Source organism: Falco cherrug, unplaced genomic scaffold, assembly GCF_023634085.1.
Source record: "Falco cherrug isolate bFalChe1 unplaced genomic scaffold, bFalChe1.pri scaffold_58, whole genome shotgun sequence".
Classification (NCBI taxonomy): Eukaryota; Metazoa; Chordata; class Aves; order Falconiformes; family Falconidae; genus Falco; species Falco cherrug.
Window position 1 is genome coordinate 723434 of NW_026599496.1, and position 19199 is coordinate 742632.

A 19199-nucleotide genomic window follows, 5' to 3' on the forward strand; every position below is an offset into this window, starting at 1 on the left:
GCCATCCAGCCGTCCATCTCTGATGCGCGCTGATGCCCGCTAGAAGCAAACGTTGGCAGCTCTTATTCCCAATGAAATCTGTCCCAGGAGAAGCTAACGATCTCAGCGCTGAGCTTCTCGAAGCGGTTGATGCCAGCCCTTGCCTGGCACTCTGACTCTGGCGTCCAGTGGTGCAGGCTCCTGCAGGGACAGAAATAGCTGCTGTCTTTGTCTGCCCAGCACGTGCAGCTATTGCATCGTGTCCTGGAGCATTCACGCCTAAGCAAGGAGCAGGGATCTTGTCAGAAGTTAGATTTTTGCCTTCAGAGCAGGGGGATGGATGCTTTTAGCGTGTTCCCAAGGGATTTCTTGTCTCTGGGACACAACCTGGACCGGTGTAGGCAGAAGCTGACCTAAAAACCTGAGCGGAGCTGGTCCGGCAGAGCCTTTTGGTCCTGGCAGGTCTCCTGTTCAGCGGTGCACTGTGCTGCCCCTGGGACCCACACCAGATGCTAACGGAAAGGATGAGGATGCGATGCAAATCGTGCTCCTCCGGAGTGGGCTGTTGGCCTGGCAGGGCACGGTGGGTCTGCGCTGGGTCACCCTGGGACACTGCGAGTCTGGCTCCATCGAGACAGCCTGTCATTGTTCCTCAGTAATAGTTCCTTGGGTACAACTTACTGCGCGGCTTGTTGCCAAGCTGTGATAAATGAGCTTTGTCAGATAGCAGACTTGCAGATTCACCTCTGGAGCAGAGCTATCGGGTCTCCTTTTCAAGCAAGCTGCTCGGTGTCAGCGTGAATCGGAGGAGAAGTTGTACATTAACGTCAGTGAAAACCTAACGCCCACTGGCTCGGTGTGAATGAGCTGGCTGGGTAGCCCTTGGCTGGCGGCAGCGCAGCCGATGCCTCCGAGGCCGGCGACCAGCTGCAGGGACCACAGGGGAGGGTTGGTGGGAATCCTCCGTGGTCAGTGAGGTCCCAGTGTTTACCCCGTGGCAGCCACCTGCCTCCATCCCAGTCTCGTCTTGCTTTTTTAAAAATTTTTTTCAAGACTCTTTTTTTGAAGCCCTAGAGGACAAATTAAATGGAGCTGAGTGTATAAATGTTGCTGGTGCCTGGAATCGTTTTGATGCCTTTGGCACGCTCCGTTATGGGATGCAGGCATGCAGCCCTGACCTGCTCTACGTGGAGGGCACAGCCAGCCTAAGGAGTTAGCGTAGCGGGAGCACCTACGCTTGCTGCTGGGACCCTGAATGCTCAGCAAGTTACCGCTTCCCTGGCCTCCAGCTAGCCTTCACCTTGTCAGCAGAGGTCATTTTGGGGTGTTATTTTAAATGTTTCTGTGACTTCAAAGTGCTGCTTGGTTTTCTGCTGCTCTTCTCCCTTGGGCTGGCTGGTGTCCTGTTAGAGCTCAGAGCTGCCAGCCCGCCGGACAGAAACTCGAGCTAACTTCACCTGGATCGAGCACTTGCTTTTATCATGTCAGGCCTCTGAGCACACCGTTGTTTTCTATTTAAAGGAAAAAAAAAAAAAAAAGAAAAGGAAAGTAACCCTCTCCTCGACAATACTGTAGAGTTTTGGATGAGTGGTGCCTGTCATCCCAAACACAGCGCTGAACTGTGATGCATGTAGCACTGATGCTGTGACGGACACTTGAAAGCCACGTGTCTGCATCCCAGTGCATTTCCTGCTGGCCCGGGAGCACTGCGTGCATTTCTCTTCTGCGAGCTTGCTCCTTGTGAATGTGGCTTTAGGTGGGCTGGAGGGGTCCAGCGCCTCTGTTGCCCCATCCGTAGAGGGAGGCCCGTGAGGACCCAGAGGAAAAGAGTGCTTGGGAAGCCCAGGCCATGCCCACAGGGCACATGTCTTGTGGTTTTCTTTCTGCTTCTTGTTTCGCTGCCCTGCTATAAACACTTAGAGCTGACTTTGCCAAAGCAGAGGGCCTTGGGGCACCTCACTGCAGGTGATGATTCATGGGAACAGAGGGCTGCAGCCCTTGAGGGGCTGTTGAGAAGCCTGACTCTTGGGAAAGAAGACTTTGGGGTTTCATCAACCGCTTTTGCAAAGTTATTCTTTGGGGTCTCAGCAGTATCCCCCAGCCGTGTGGCTGCGGCGGGGGGACTGGAGCAGTCCTGGCTTCCTCTGGCCTGGAGCCTTTATGGCAGAGCTGGCCACCGTTGTCGGGAAGCCAGGAGATATCAAGTGGCTTCCCTGGGTGTGCCCTCCAAGAGGGAGGCTGGAGGGACAGTAGCATTCTCCTGAGGGTGAGCATCCCTTGGGTCAGACAAAGCTGGGTTAACAAAGTGAGTCTGTTAAGGGAGGGTAAAACAGAGGTTGTATGAGCTCCTGCACGGGTGCTGTTTCCAGGCACTGTAGCTCAGAGTTGGGGAAACGAAGCCTTCATGGTTTTTACCCTCATGTCTTTAATCCTTTTCTGCATCCCGCAGGAGACCAGGGTCCATGGTTTCCATCCTAAGTTACTGTTTGGCTCATCTTACAGGCTGGCAAACGCTCGCGCTGGAGGATTGAACCCAGTAAAGGAGTGATCCCCCCCGAGAGCGAGGTGTCTGTGGCCATCATAGCAAACTTGGACGACACCGAGAGATTTGAGGATGAGGTGAAGGTGTCCATAGAGAACAGCCACACCTACGTCATCCCCGTCCAGGCTGTCGGCACGGGCACAACGATTGTCACCGACAAACCCATTGCTCCGGAGCTCAACTTGGGCCTCCGCTTCAGGTAGGGATCTCTCGGCTCCCACTTCCCACGTGGGCTCGGCAAGGAGTTTTGCTGTAGTCCTTCAGGCTAGTTGTTCTTCAGTGCTCGAGGTCCTGGCTCTGCTTCACCGAAGCCACAGGAACTCCTTTAGGAATGTTCTATGGCCATTTCAAAGTCGTTAGATACCCTCAGAAGCTACCAAAATGGAAACCAGTTGCTAGGTTGTCCCTGACTTGTCTTTAGTTGGAATATGTTTATTTCCATACTTTATCAAAGAATGAGCTGGAGGAAAACAGCAGGTCCCAGAAGCCTCCTGCTGGAAAATGCTACATTACAAGTATAAACATATTTCTGTTTGCAATAACGTTGCTTACCTTTCCAGTCGCTATGGTCTATTCTCTCGCAAGAGTGGAAAACCTTGGTGGTAGCTTGTTAGCAACTCCTCGACTGAATTAATGGTGCTGGTTTATTTCCCTTCTGCCTGGGAGTCCTGCAGGAGCTGCCGAGTTTCTTTGCCCTGTATCATCCATCAGTTTGCTCGTCTTCCCCGGTTCCCCGGCTGGGCCGCTCTTTAGAGGCGCTTGCTCTTCCCTCGTTTCCCCCGCCCGCTTTCCTTGCGGTCTGCCAGCACTGCGGCGGCGGCAGCCCGAGGCAGAAGCGAGCGAGGGTGCCTGCAGGAGCAGCTCTGAGCGGGAGAGGAGGAGAGGTTGGCTGAGGTTGGGTGGGATAAATTGCGTGTGCTACCTGAAAGAGCTTAGCTCGGGAGGGGGCATTCGCGGATCCTAGTGCGTGTGTCTGAAACTGGCTACATTCTTATAAATGGGAGAGAAAATAAGCCTTTTCAAAGCGCTGTTGCTGTCGGAGTCCTCTTGAGACGAGAATAATACTCTTCTCCAAGTGCCTGTTCCTTTTGCTGGCTGCAAAGAGGCTCCACAGTGCTCTGATACCTAAATTTTGGGCTAGAAAGAGGAGGTTGATGCTGCCTTAAGCATTTAGGCTAGATTAGTGGGGTGGGGTGGGGTGTTGGGGTGTGTTAAATGTGCACCCACAAGCCCCCCAGGTAAGCAGGGACATTACAGGGAGATTGGCACTTGGCCAGCGTGCCCTGTGCTCTGTGCAGCCACAGATGGGCTGCACTGCGGAGGGGAGAGTGTGGGTGGGATTGCTGTCGTTGTCCTCTGCCCCCCTTCGTGTCTTTGCCCGCAAGCTAGTTGGGAGCCGCCGTTGGCAGCGGGTGCAGAGCTGCCACCAGGTGAGCTGGGGGGACCCAGGTGACATCCCAGATGAGGTGGGCTTTCCCAGAGCCACAAATCAGGCATCTACCCAGAGCTTCCCCTAGCCTTCATCTGCCGCTGTCCACAACAGAAAACCGGTTCATACTAAGCCTTGTACACATCATTTGTGAAGTGTGTTTCAAAGACTCGTTTGTTCTAATCTGTCACTTCTGTGTTGGTGTTTAGCTGCTTGTGGCAGACGTGCGTTTTGCAAGCCACGTGTTCTGTACCTTTCAAAAACCCAATAACTGTTGTAGGAACAATTCTGTTCCTGGTGGTGCTCAGATTTATAGAGGGTAGAATAATTATTCCACGCTGGCCTGCAGTTAGTGTTTCTTTACATAATGGAACCAATTTCCATGGAATATTCGTTTTGGTTTATATCTAGCTGTAGTGGTCAATCTCTTGTTGTCACTCCATTCCCTCAGCTGGTAGACCGGGTCTTGTTGCTGTGTTTGTCTTGGGCGAAGCTTATGCTGATCCTGCGTTCTCACAGTGCGTTTACCTTCCGAAGACACAAAACCATCTGCCCTGTTCAGCTGATGCGTTGGGGGCAGGGAGAGTTGGATGCTCCCTAAGAGATGGGGGAGTGAGGGGGGTAAGATGGGCCCCGACGGTGGGATAACTGGTGCCCAGATCTCCAGATGAGTCTCTGCACCCTGCCAGCTCCCCAGTAGCATCTTCAGAGGAAGCCACCTGAGGCAGCAGCTCCCCAGGGGCAGGTGAAATGGCAGCAGAGCTGTTCGTCCACCCACCTGCAGCCAGGGCAGACCAGCTTCGTGCCTGGTGCAGGGAGACCTGCAGGACGCACCTTGGGAAAACCCTCTGAGTGCTGAGCACCAAAGGGTGATGCTCTGCTCGCGAGTACCTGAGGTGATGGATCTTTGCGAAGCTTTTCCTTGCTGTACACAAACTGACGAGCTGCTGGATGCTGAACTTCGGGCCAGCCGAGGTCTGGCTTTGGCTGAAGCTTTGAGCTAGGTCAGCCTTTTCAGAGGTGGTTTTGTTGCTGGGCGTGTGGTCAGATAACGCCATCGGGGTGCTGAAGCTGGGTGACCGCTGGGAAATAGCAGCTCCCATAACGTTTTCCATCTCTGCTTGTCTTCTAGCTTTGATCGCTGCTGTTACCGTTTCAAGATGACAAACAGAGGACGACGCACCCACCAGCTGTATTGGTCAACAGAAGGCTTCCCCACGTTCAGCCATCGTGACCGTCTCCGTGCCGTCAGTAACACCAAGGGCACAGATTCCTCCCAGAGCCCCAAACCTGCCTGCCCTGTGTTTAAGCTTCAACCGCTGAGGACAGAGCTGATGCCGGGCAAGACTGTGGAGATGGTGCTGGAAGGCTCCTCCAGCACTCCCCAGGTGAGGTGCCCCACGAGGGCTGCGCCCTCCCCACCAGGTCACCTCCGCTGGGGCTTCTTCCGACCCCTTGACATTTGCCTTGGGAAGAGGAGCAAGCGCTTTCCAGAAACTGTTTTAATGCCACAAGTTGCCATGGCAGCACCGGCTGCTTTCCTTGCTGGCCGCCATCAGTGTTTCCATAGCCACCATAAACCCAGCTCGCTGGTACCAAAATGCGGGCTGAAGGGAATGTTGCTGCTTCAGAAGCAGAGGGCAGGTTACAGGGTGTCGTGTGCTGAGGCAGAAAGGAAGGGCGGAGAAAATAAGTTACGCTTAGGCTAGGAGCAGAGGCTGTAAATAAATGAAAACATGTGAGGTCATAGATCTGGTGAAAAGAGTGAGTTAAAAAAACCCAAGCACCAAACCTGTGAAGAGAGGGAGAGTCTGAGAACAGCATCATTTTTCCTCTGTAGACAAACATGGGCAGAGGCTTGTCTAGCGCTGAGTCCTGGAGGAGAAAAAACAGTGCGTGCCAGCCCTGATGGTCAGAGTGACGTTCATCCACGTGGGAAAGTGTTCCCAGGGACCGTTATAATTGACAGCTTGACTTGTTGTCGGTATTTCCATACCAGCTCACCCCAGACTCTCAGCCAGCCTTGGTGTCCCAAGGGCAGCCGGGTCTGGCAGCACCCTTGGGTGGCAGCTCAGCAGGGTCACGGGGTGTTCTCCCCCCCCGGGCCCTTCTTTCCAGGCCAGGGGAAATCCAACTCTGCAGAGGAGCTGCCAGCTAACCCTGGTGTACATTCCTTGGCTCTGGGACCGCTGGGCCCAGGTGTTTAAGCAAATGTGGAATGAATCTTCATGAAGCTCCTGCTGTTCCTAATGATCTGAAAGGTGCTTGCAAGGGTTGCCTCAGTGGCAGCTTGCAGAAGGCTTGATTGCTCGCCTAGCTGAGTGCCCTCATAAATAGGATGCAGCATAACAAGAGGAGGGGGCTATTGAGGAGAGCAGTGGCTGTAAGTTGCGGCAGGAATAGGGTCCGTGGTTGGGTGGCTAGCAACTGCAGCGTGTTTTGTGGATGCCCTGCCAGCACCTGCTTGGGTGACGCGTGACTCTTGCATGCAGGTGGTGAAGGAGCGGCTGCTGTGTCACGCTGTGGTGGGGAGCAAGGCGGGGAAGGCACAGATAATGCAGATGGACGTCACGTGTGAGTTCGTTGATCCCGTTCTGCAAGTGTCTACCAGAGAAATCGCATTCCGGGTGGAGAAGGTAAGTCTCAGGATTGCATCCTGGCATTGAAGAGCGTGGCTGATGGCCGAAAGCCTGCAGGGTGTGTGTGCCTGTTAAACACGGGGGGGGGACGGGGATTGTTAAACCGCTTCCCCAGGTCCACGGGGCTTCGGCTATCGATTCGAGCCAGAGCAAGCTTTGGCCGTTACCACGAGATGGTTCTACCACAGAGATGGTGATTTTGCTGCCCTGGGGTCGGGGACAGTCACAGCTCTGCCCTTCTCGAGGTGGAGGCAGGATCGAGCTGCTGCGCCAAGGGCACAGGTGAGGCAGTGGGACCCGCGAGCGCAGCGTGGCCGTTGCACAGCTGCCTTGTGCGCTGGGGCTGCTGGGGGAAGAGCCGATCGCTGCAGCTGAGCGATGCTAAACCCCTCCTCACCCTTCCTGAGGTGCTTTGTGAAGTAAGTGAGGGTATTCTTAGTGATGAGATGGTTTTCTGACTTCAGCGAAGTAAAGCTGAGATTGCAGCTGCTGCGCTGAGGGGGGATCGTAGCCACTTGTAGAGAGACACGCATTTGTGTAGTCAAGATGAAGGGAGGTTTTTGAGGCTCCTCCAAGGCATGGGGATGTCTGAACGCCGATCCTGCAGGGAAGCTGAGAAAAATGGAGCTTCCTGCCAATTCCTCAGGCTGGTGAAGGAAAACTGTCATCTTTTGTCTCTCTCTGCCTTCCCTGCTCTTGGCATGGATGCTCTTTGCGTTTCCCTCAGCCTCACCTCCTTCAAAGGACCTGCAGTCATCCCTCAGCTGCAGTGATGACAACACCGATGCAAAACAGGAGCCCTTTAGTCTCTGGGTCCTGACTCCTCCATCATCTTTCCCTCTCCAATGCGGTGTCTGAAACAGAGAAGATTGTCCATTATTTAGTTTCTGTATTTTCAGGCCTCTCCTCTGGTTCCCAGGCTTCCAGAGAAGCACAAAATCCTGTGAGCGGGCGGTTCACTTAATGAGAAGCTTTTCAGCTGTTCCTGATGTCTGCCTGTGTTCTGCTTGATGCCCCGTGCTCTGGTTTATCGAGTGCTATGACACTGCAGCTGTTGGATATCGATACATCCAGAACTAGTTTCCCAACCGCTGCCTAGTTGATGTGAACCCTGCAGGAAGGCCAGAGCGATGCATAAGCAGGAAGAAATAGCTTAGGCTGAGCTTGACTGTGAGGCTACAGACACTTTGTCACTGGAGCAGGGACAGCAGGACACACGTTGCAACCAGACCGTTGAGGTTTCTAGCTGGCTGTTTGTGCGTGTAAATGTTCCAAGCTAACCTTAGGCTACTGCAGGCTCTCTCCTCCAGGCCAAATCCTGCTTGCTTTTCTCTTCTGACTAGCCATCCCTGCTTTTATGAGGCTCCTGGAGCCACTAAGGCTGTACGAAATGACTGGGGGTGAAAATCGTCTTGTGCCATTCTGCCCAAGAGAGGGTAAACTGGAGACAAGCGCTCTGGGTTCACTTTCTGCTTTTGACCTTGGTCAAGCAGCTGCCTCCTCTCGAGGTGCTGTTCCCTCGTCTGTATGTGAGACTGTTTCCCGGCCCCCTGGGGGATGCTGTGGTTTCTAAACGTGAAAAGCACCTGACGTTCTGAAAGAAAAACCTTGTAGAAGGGTAGAAACTAATACAGACAGTGAATAAGAGATGTGTGCAATTTTGGGGTTGAAAACTCTGAAATGCGTCGGAAGGGAAGGGAGGTGCGTGGCCACTTCAGGTTGTTTTTTTCTTGTCTCCTCTTTCTGTAGCTACCCAGTGACGTCCTCAGCCTACAGCATAAGCCTCTTTCTTTAAAAAACATGTCCTCCCTGCCGCTGGGCGTCGTCCTGGCCTTAGACCAACCCTTCCGAGTCTGTGATGCGGCCCGGCAGCCCCTCCCTGCAGATGTCCAGGTGAGCAGGACCTTCCCGCGGTGGGCTTTGAGGAGGAGGGATGTGGCGGTGCGTTCCTGTTGGGAGGTCCTCTGGCAGGGTCTCCTGTAGAGTCAGCAGTAGCCTGGCCCCAACTCAATCAGATCTGAAGCGAGCTGCTGGAAGAAACAAAAATACCCGAGTTGGGAAGATACTTCGTGGCTCAAAGCCATGAGGAGAAGGGAGCAGGCACCTAGGGCTGGGCAAGCCATGGAGTAGAGGTATCTCCTGGGACTTGCAGCAGCCGTCCTCAGCCAACCTCAAGAGCAGCTTGCTCTCTGTGAGGGCAGCTCTGCCTTCGGGAAGGCTGAGGATGCTCCTCCCACTGTCGCCTGGCACCTGCCCTGTCGGTGGTGGAAGGCGCTGGACATGGGCTCTGCTGGACACGCGCTGGTGGAGGTGCGGGCACCGTTCCTGTGCCGCGCCGGTGACTGGCCCCTGCGAGGCTGAGGCTGCCGTGCCGGTGCACTTGTGCTGTGAGGATAAAGGAGTTTCTCTGGAGTCAGGGCAGCAGCCCTGGCTTGCCGGAGTGCTGGTTCGGCTGTGTGTTTAGCACAGAGCCTCTGTGGGTCCAGAATTCAGTAGGACAATATTTATTTCCCCCTGGTATCGATGCAAAGCGCAGAAACGTGAGCCTGCAATAGTCTGACGAGAGCGTGGTGCTTGCAGTCAGGCACTCGCTGTAAAGAACGTGCAGGGTGGGCTGAGAAGCCCACGCTGAGGTCATGCTTTAAGACATTGACGTGTTCCATGCTATCCAGCCTTGGACTTCATTACGCTGGTGTTTGATCTTTTTAATCTCCTTGCAGCCAATGAAGCTGGAGGTAGGGGAGGAACGTCATTTCTTCATCGGATTTAACCCTGCTCACGAGGAGCGTCTGAATAGCTGGGTGGCAGAGAAGGCTCTGAAGATACAGCTGCTCGAGCATCCTCACGAGGAGCAGGTCACTGTTCGGGGAGAAGTCTTCTTCCCAAATCTCCAGTTCCAGACCATGGCCGTGGACTTTGGGTGCATCTTGAATGACACTGAGGTGGAGCGTTACATTGAGATGACCAACTGCAGCCCGCTTCTCGTCCGGTACCACTGGTCATTCCTGACGGGCGGCCACGCGAGCCAGCTGAGGTATGTGCACCGTTGCCCTCTCCTTGAAGCTCCTCTTCCTAGTGTCCTGTCTGTACCTGGCAAAGACCCAGGCTGTTTGCCTGGGATCTGGCAAGCAGCTTTCAACTCTCCCTGGTGGGAATAACACCTGCCAGCCGTGGTCAGGCTAGTGCTCAGGGAAAAGGTGATCTCTGCCGGTTGGACGCTGCAGGGGAGACCATGTTCTCCAGCCAAGCTGGGGCTGTATGACACTACTAACGCTTTTTGCTTAGCCCATACCCTGGAGTCCTGCTGTGCCTCTGGAGCTACAAAGCCACGCTTAGGCACGTGGACGGTAACATCACCGGTTTTCCATCCCTGCCGACCCTGTACGTTGTCATTTCATCCTAAGAGCCTACATAGGCGCTGCCACCAGAAGGACCTGCTGCTGCCCCGGTCCCTTGCTGCTGCTTTGCTGTAGCCCCCGTACTGGTTCCCCGGGAAGGAAAGCTGCTGTGGAGAGCTGTGCTCGCAGACCCTGGTGGCCTGAGGCAAACACCACCCTGGAGAAGGGAGTTTTTGTCTGTTAGCTGTTTTGTGAATGCGATGTGCAGTTGATTCAGCATTTTTCACCAAAACGGCAGGTTCTGCTGGGGCTGTAGGTCCAGCTGCAGGTGTCAGTGGGAGCGCTTGTCTGAGCATCCCTGGGAGGCAGGGCATCCAGCCCTGGTCAGTGGTTTCCAAGCCCAAGAGCACTCTTGCAGTGGTGCTGCAGCACGTCTATAAACACATTTCTAGCAGTTCCTCCCGCTGTGGCCTCTCTGCGTAGTACAGAAGTCTAGTCTGGGCGGTTTTAATGGCAGTAGCAACTGGTTTTTCCATAATGCCCTGGGAAACCAAGCAAAGTTAACCACTGCGCGTTGAAGTGCTGCTATTGCAAATAACAGAGATCATAAATAAACAGTTTTGTTTAGGGAGTTGGAATTTGGCTTAGAGGAGACTGGGCACTGGCATTAGCTATGGCGGTGAGGAGGGCTTGGGGGAGAAGCTGTGGACACTGGGGTAGCCCGTTCACAGCGGGGTCTTACCAGGGAACGGCCAGTCTGGTGTGGCCCTTCATGCGCGGCACCTTCAAGAACAGACCCTAAAATGCAGGGGAAAGTCTGCAAAAGCAGGTGCAAGGAGGTGGACAGGGAAAGAGTAACAGGGCTGTAAGCTTTGCTCGGAAGCCCCTGTCATCTCCTGGTAAATTAGATTAGGGTTTAATTACAAGCTAAGGGAAAAATCTAATGTTGATGGTAGAACAATGCATATATTTTATGATAACAGAGAAACACACACATTGGAGCAAAGCCTGTGTGGAATTAATTTCCTCTGGGGCCACTTATTGGCCAGTTGCCTGTTTGGGTGGGTTTTTTTTATGTTTTTTTTTTTTTTAGGGTTTTGGAAATGTGACTGCTGAATCAGTTTTCAGCTTTTAATTCCCCCATCTCCACTTAAACTAGCTTTGCTGGACCTGAGCCTGCAGGTTCTTCCGGCAGACGCTGAGTTACCCAGCTCTGAGTTGGTAGCAGCTGAGGGTCCTGAGCATCTGGCAGGATAGCTGAGCATCTGGCAGGATAGCAGCCCCTGCTCCAGAGGGTTTGGCATAGCCCCTTTGCTGGCTCGTTAGTGCTGTGGACGTTAGGACAGCTCCCTTTTCTGCTCTGCATGTTAATTCAGCAGTAATGTGCTCGCTCTGGGTCCCTCAGCAGACACCATGTGATTCTCCATGTCAGGGCTGGAAATGAAGATGGTCTCCAGGCTATTAACACCTCAGATGGCTCATTAAGAGCCCAGCAGAAGGGCAGCATGTCAGATATTATTTCTGGTCTACATTAAGCACTGTTGCTATTCTAAATTATCAGATCAAACTAACTTGGTCTGACATCGAGGGAATCAAACATCAGGTCTTGTGAAGGCGAGATCGATAGAATTGAAGCGTCCACACTTCTAACCTTGCTGGAGCTGATCGCCAGAGACTCCCAGCATCAATCAGACACACACATTTATTTTGGCCAGGAGAGAAAAATGTTGTTTCTCTGCCTGGACAAGACTATTTGTGCTTAAAGTGGGTTTGGTTTTTTTGTTTCTTCTAATTGTTCAACCCATTTTTTCCTCCTTACTCTTTAGTCACTGCTGCTACTTTGAGCAATCGTATCAGCAACACAGTCCAGCCATTGCTGTGCGGTTAGTCATTTCCAGGGCGTGCACAGTGACAGTTGGAGCTGTCGGATCTCACTGTAGTGATGTTGCTTCTCTGTCTCTGCGCTGCCTGGTCTGAATGTCAATGGGTGGTTCAGTAAATGCACAAATCTTAGCTCAGCAGAGGAATTTATCCTAGCAAAGAAATAGTCATCAGGGCATTGGGACAAAATGCAGTTTCTAGTTTTTGCTCTTGGCGAGGGCAGACCATCACCACCACCTTCCCCAGCTGCTGGCCATGTGGCCCAGCTCAAGCTGCGTGTTCCCACAGGGTGCACTGGGCAGGTTTTGAGTTTACTTCTGTATCACATTGTTTTGTTTTCAGTTGCAAACACCCTTGAGTTGTCTTGCTTGTTCCAAAGTCCCTTTTTAATCTGCGTCTGTTGGCCTGCAGGACAAATCAAAGTGCATCGTCGGGGTCCGTAAGCCTGTTTAGATGCCTCAGGGGCGCGTGGTCTCTGGTGCTTTGCCCTGTGACAGAGCTCGGGCTTTGTTGGGGGGCTTGTTTTCCCCCGGTGCTTTGGCTGTGCCGAAGGGATGCACCAGCGTGTGGTCCCTGGGGGCCTGGGCAAGGATGCCGGGCGTGTGGGTGCCACGCACCAGGGCAGCAGCCTCAGCGCTGTTAAAACTCCTGCATTTAATGCAAAGGGGTGGTGGCTCCTGGCACGTGTCCTTGGTGCTGGCAGGACCTGCAGGGACCTCGGGTCTTCAGATCACCGTTCTGGGGTGTCTGTCCTGCTGGTGGTGGCTCTCACACAGCCTGAGCTGGCAAGGTCACGTCATCCTGCCTGAATCTTCACGCGCAGTTTGCAGAAGCGTTGTGATTTCTAGCTCCTCTATTTTGGGAGGTGGGTGTGGGAAGTGGTGTGAAGCTGTGTCCTTAGGAGGCTCAGAAACCAAGAGACAGGCTGAGATGATTTTTTTCCTAATGTCTCAGCGGTTCGGATGGTGGGTGGCACAAGGCTGTCCTGGCCCTAGCAGGAAGGACTCTTCTCTCCCTGCTGTCAGTGTGCCTGTGCTGCCATTGAATCCCCCCTGTTAATACCTGGATCCATTTTGTCTCATCTGACGGGTGGTCAGGTTGGGTGAGACGGACACAGGGGGGTTAACACCTTGCTGTCAGCCCCTCCAGCCCCAGGCTGACCTGCTTATGTCAGGAGGCTCCTCATCTCTGCTCCAGCGTGCTGGTGGAGGCACTTCCGCAGCCCTTTGGCCCCTCTGCTTTGGGGCTGGTCCCTTCTGCAGGTGGAGGAGCCGCTCTCTGCTCCTTGCCTTCATCCCTGCGTTCACAGCCTTGCTCTGAAAGTGCTGGAGGCTGCCCAGAAGGTCCTGATTCTGAGAAAGGGTTACCTCAAGCCTGGGCTGATGCCAAACATCTCATCATCTTGCCCTTCTTTCCCAGGACCAACCCCCTTTCCTTCAGTGCCAGGAAGATGTCGTGTCATAGAGATCAGCTTTCTGTTGACACCTCGGGTTCCTCACTCCCTTCCTTTTCATGTGATGCTCATTGTTGTTCGTTTTGACTTTCCCCCACTGGAAAGAGTCCCTGGCTGTGCTGCTTCACGCTTCGCCGCAGCAGGACTTGCTAATCGCATCATCTCCCAGCGCTGGGTCCCAGAGGGCTTCTACTTTAGAGGGAAAAATACTGTTGTTGTCTAGGCACCACGGTCTGGTGAAGTTGCCTCAAACCGTTCTGTAGAACTAGAGGTACCTTAATAAATGATTATGGATTTTCCATCTCGGGGGTTTCCCTCTCCTCGGGAGCTGTTACTCAGCCGCAGTATTTATCACGAGCCACTCTAAGAGCTGCGGTTTCATTTCCTCACCATGTGCATCGTAGCGAGCGGTTCTGGGACAGCTGCTGCGATGACGGCCGGACCCAGGCGCCCAACGGGTGCGTGGGCTGGTGCGTGGCTGGAGGGTGTTGAGGTGCTCCTCTTGGTGGCCTGACACTGCGGGCATCTCCCCTGCCACCAGGGAAAGGTAGCGTGCAGCTGCAGGCTGCCCAAAAGCACCACTGTCCCAGCTGAGCTGGATTTATCTCATCCTTACAGAGCTGCCCAAGTCAGAGGCCGCTGGAGGTGTCGGGCAGTTTGGTCGCCCATCAGGGCCCCCCAACATGCACCCGGGTGCCTGGGCTGAGAGGAGCAGAGGTTGCGTGGGTGGGACCGTAGGTGGGCGATGCGCTGCAGGGCTGAGCGAGCACCTTCATCCCCTCCAGCCCTGGTTTGTTCTTCCCCACGGACGGTGCCGAGCTGTTGCTCGGGGTCCCCGTGGCGTCCCAGCAGCAGGCGGAGGGAGGGCTGTCAGGGGCTCACCTGGGCCAAGCCGTGTTCTTGCATGTCGCTGTAGGGAGGGCAAGTCAGGCGGGATCTCTTCCGGGTTATGAAGAGCAGAGCCTGTAATCCAGAAATGAAAACCAGCCTTAGATACTAAAGACAAATCTTTGTTTGGAGCCCGTGGTTCAAGGCACTGAATTCCCAGCTGTAAAAAATGTGCCGTGTTTGACGGCGGGGGGAACGCTTACGACTAGGCACAGCGGCAGGTAGGCATGGCCTGAGCGCGTCCCTCCACGTGGCGTTGGAAATCCAAGCAGAGCTACTGTGAGCACCTGCTGCAATTTCATACAGGGACCATAGTCAGAGTCACTTGGGAATTCTGAAAACGTTAACTCATATGCTTTTTACTGGCTGCTGTTGCTCAAAGGGTAAACTCGGCTCTGTTTGCAAAACGAGCGGTTGAACTGCTTTGCTGAACCATTTGCCAAATTTGTCCTCCAACAGTTTGTGTTTAGAAACTGCTGGGGAGGTAATGATGGCATCAGGACGTGCCACACCGGTTATAAGCTCGTTTCAGCAGAGCTGCAGCCTTTGTGGCGCGAGGTGCGGTTCGAGCTGCTGTTTTGCAGCCAAGGAGTACCTGTGGCACGGCAGGGAGCTGAATCTCGGTGTCGCGATTGGAATAGATTGATTAAAAATGACCAGCGTTTCCTTCCCCAAAGTACTAATCGCGGCTGCTTTGGTGCTCATCGGGGATCAATGGGCTGTTTAATTGTGAGTCTCTGCCTGGAGCCGCTTGACGTGTCTTCCCGTGTTCCTTGCGTGTGCGAAGGTGTCCCGTGCTGGGCTCGTGCCGGCTCTGTCGGGGTTCAGGCACAGCAGGCGGCGGGCTCCGTCCCTGCTCCTGCCATCGCCGCTGCTGGTCCTGACCCGCAGCTGTGCGTAACCGCCCAGGGGAGAATTCAGGGTAAATACCTAGAAGAGCTGAAAACCTCCTTGCGGCGCTGGGTCTGTGCTGGCGCATCGCCATCCAGATCTGCCCCTTTGTGTCTCAGTCCCACCTTTTTGTGCAGTTTGTCCTTTTGTCTCCCTGCAAGGTGTTCACCTCTGATATCTGCAGTTCCTCATGGCAAGCAGTTGCCACTGCTGGACCAGCGTTGTCCCTGGGCAGCCCCCAGCATTGACCTGCTGCATCCTGGTTCTGGAGCTGCCAGGTCGGATCCATTCCTGGGCTGGCGGCACCAGTGCCCACCCAGGGGCCACGTCCTGCCAAGGAGCTGCTTGTCCAGGTCTTCCTCCCTCCTACTGCAGCTTCATGATGGAAGTTACGGTTTCTTCCAGGTTCAGCCCTCCAGCACCTAAACTGTTCATCAAACCCCAGCCACCGAAGGAGGAGGGAGCCTGCTCGGAGCACTCAGCATCTGCAGAGAGCAGTGTCAGTGATGGATGCGTAGAGGAGCCAGCTGAAGCCCTGGGAGCAGTGGGGGATCCTGCCCAAGAGCCAGCAGATGCAGAGGACTCCCTGGAAGCAAAGGTAGATTTTCTTGTACGCTCACTGTTTTGCGTTGCCTCCCCCAGCTTGCCACCAAAAAGCCGTGCTGGTGCCAGCGTAGCGTCCCTTTTTTGCTGCCCTGCTGCCATGTGCCCTGAGAGTGGGCTGGGCAGCAGGGCCAGCAGCTGGACACGGGGCTTATGGGGAGGGACAAGTAGGGTAGTGTTGTTTGGAGAAGCCCATTCAGGTCCTCCTGACCTGTGGTGAGGTTGGGGTTTTTTGGCTGGGTTTTTTTTGCACTGTGAAAGGAGGGGTTTTACCTGCACCGTGATGTGGAGGCTTCCAGTTCCCTTCCTCTGTCAAGCCCTGCCCAGTACTGGTCTCCATGTACCACCTTCTCAGCCCCAGCTAGAGCCACCCGTTGTCACGTCTCTGCCTTCGCCCGAGCCCCGGTATTGCAGCGATGGCCACAGAGCTGCCTTTTTATAAATGGAGACTTGACAAAGTTGCTGTCTTTTCCTCTTAGTATGGGAAACAGCCTTTGGTCTGCTGACCTTCCTGGTGAGCCTCGGTGCTTTGGGGCTTGGCCTCGGTGCTAGTGGGAGCTGATGGCACCTTTTGCTTCGCGTGGGACAGAGGCTGCTCCTGGGGCAATAAAAAAGGATATAGGAGAGCACAGGAGGTTCTGAAAGTGCCGGAGTTGGTGTCAAGTTCAAGGAGGGGGGTCGCACCTGCTGACATCTAAATATCAGTGGTTTTAATGTTGTAGCTCTGCACGTGTTTTCTGAATCAGGAAAAAGGATACCTGGTAGGCATAAAGAACAGCGCGGCTGAATGTTTTCAGATAGAAGCATGAAATCATTTTTGTGCCCTGCTTTGTTGCCATGTATGCGCAGATAAAGCAGGGAAATTCAAGGGGATATGGCTAGGTAGGATCCAAAATTGCTTCAAAGGATACATCTGGGTTGCAGCGTTGTCTTCTGCTTGTGTCACTGTATCAAGGCAATGTCCATGTAGCCTTCCTGGGGAGGTGGGAGACCATAAGCCTGGGAAAGATGTGGGTTAGCGTCTTTGGGAATATGCCCTTGGCAAAGCTTTGCAGGCTGGAAGATGTGGAGACAACAGAAAGAGCACTGAGATGTGAGAAGGCTCAGCCTCCCCAGTGCTTTATATCTCCTTGGAGAGATGTAGCCTCTGGTTAGGCCTGAGGATGTGCTGTACATACCCTGCCCATGTCAGAGCCCCAGCGCAAAGCCCTCCTTCATGTTACCGAAGCAGCAGGTATTCTTAAACTTCAAGAGCAATCACAAAGCCCTTGCTTATAAATAGGGGTCAGAAGCCCAGGGACGAGGTTCCATTTAAAGGATGGCACCTCTGAGGTTAAACACCAGCCCTCAGCTGCTGCAAGGCAGAAAAACATCTCAGCTGCCTTTTCCAGGATGGTGTTATTCAAGAGAAATGGCGATCCTCAGCCCTCCGGCACTGACGAGTGCACAAGGGGAAAGCTAAGCACCACCTGAAATGGGACAGCTGTGCCAAGGACTTCTGAAGTCCTTATTTCCCCTTTTTGACACTTCTCGCTTGCAGCTGCATTCCTATTGTTGTCATGGAGAACCTGAGCTGTCCAGGGGTGGGGTGTTTGGTGCGTTTCTTGGGCAGGAGTGAGCAAAGCTGGGGTGTCATGAGGGTGCAACGTGCCCTCGAGGTCCCTGCCAGGACAGGGTGCTGGGAGCACCCCGCTTCCTCGTGCAAGCCGGTGGGTCCGAGCCCACCTGCCGGTGTGACACGGGCTCCACCTGCACCTCGTGTCTCATCCGCACGGGTCTTGGACCCACACTCGGCTAATGGCACAGGCGTCCCCGTACTTGGTGTGTGCCTGTGTCCCATCTTAGCTGCTCTTGGCTCGATGAGGCGGTGGAGCCTGCAGCACAGTGATCCCCCTCAGCCCAGCCAGCTGCCTCCTGTAGCCCATGGTGCTTGTTTTCCAGCTGCTGCCGTCCGCTGCTGTGGATCTGGAAAGTCGGAGGCCGGTGAGGACCCAGGAAAGGATGCGGTTTGTGGAGGTGGAGCCCCTCCCCTCGGGAGCGGAGGAGGTAAGTGGGCATCTGTCTCACTTCCCCGTTCCCAGCGTGGCAAACAGTTACGTAGCCCCTGCTGCCACTGGTGGCCCTCGGTGCTGCTCACGGAGTGGCCTCGCATCCCTCCCAGCACGTTGCGCAGCGCTGCTGAAGCAACCGGCCATGTAGGGCTGACCGAGGGTCCTGCCTGTGCAGCGCCTGTGGAGGGTGTATTCATCTTGTTGCTCATCAGGTGCTCGGTAGGAAATTTTTGCAGTAGCTTTTGCAGTAGCTTTTGCGAGAGCAGTGTGTGGGTCGGAGAGAGAGTGAAAAGTGTCAGGAATCAGACAAGCTGGGCTGGAGTCCACCCCCAGCTCCAAGGGCTCTCATCTCCAAGTCTCGTGTGTTTCTGAAGGCAGTAAAAAGTGTTTTTCAAGGCAAGTTCTTCAGCTGAGAGAATGTCTTGCTGCCAGGAGACATCCCAAATTAATTTAGTGTATTAATACATTAATTAGTATGGGAGAAGATTTTTCCCAGGGTCTCTCCCACCGGTAAGTGGAATGGATGCAGAATGAGATTAGGGTGATCTCGCCTGTGATGAAGAGGCCCCTCCAGCCACATCTGTACTTTGCTCCAAGCCACGGCTGCTCTTCTGCATCAATTTCCACGCTCGACATCTCTGTCTCTCCTCCCCTGCCTCCAGGTTTTTGATGTCCTGCCACTGTACGGCGTGCTGCCGCCGGGCAAGAGCCAGCGCGTCACATTCACCTTCGTTGGCCGCACAAACATTGCTGCCCATGTCACGGCGCTGTGCAGTGTGGAGGGAGGCCCGACCTACGAGATTGCGCTGAGTGGGGAGGCTTCGCTCATCAACTACTTCCTTGACGTGACGGAGATCGACTGCGGGCTGCAGGTACCGCACGCTTCTCTTGGCAGAGGTCCTTGTCTTGGAACTGTCGCCGGCGCGTTGCTGCCCACCGAGGTCTAGGGCGCTCTTCCCTTCCCAGCTACTCTGTTGGCTCTGTCGCTTGGAAGTACTGCCTTTGGGTGATACATTCTGCATCAGAGTTGTTTTTTAATGGCCATCTCTACCCCCCCGTATTTGGGATTTCCTCCTCTTCAAGGTAACGAGCGCTGCCTCCCGGGACAGGCAGGGACCCCGTGGTGATCTCCAAAGGGACATGTCCCCAGGACCCTCATCCGCCCATCCGTTCCTAAAGCCTGAGGTCCAAGGAGATGCTTTCTTTTAATGCTCTTGATTAATCAACAAAATAAACCAGGGAGGAAGTTAACTTGGGCTTCCAGTCACTGCATCTGGCGAGAATGTCCCAGAACAATTGGCACTCCTTTTCAGTTAAAATCCCCACAGACCCTTCCAGCTGTTGGCCCTGTTTGGCTGTTGCCCTGTCTGTCTCTACTTTTGCTTCTGTTTTGCCTGCAAATACTTGTATGCAGGTGCCTCTTGTTCTGAAATGCCTCGATGCCTCCTCTTTTGTTTCAGCTGGCTGTTAGGTGACACCTTAAAGAGCAGGGGGCTTGTATCCCC

The 19199-nt window shown here is 54.2% G+C and overlaps 1 pseudogene; it reads left to right on the forward strand.

Moving 5' to 3' along the window:
• The window catches only part of LOC129735206 (hydrocephalus-inducing protein homolog), a 100063-nt pseudogene that overhangs the window by 48312 nt on the left and 32552 nt on the right, over positions 1–19199 (forward strand).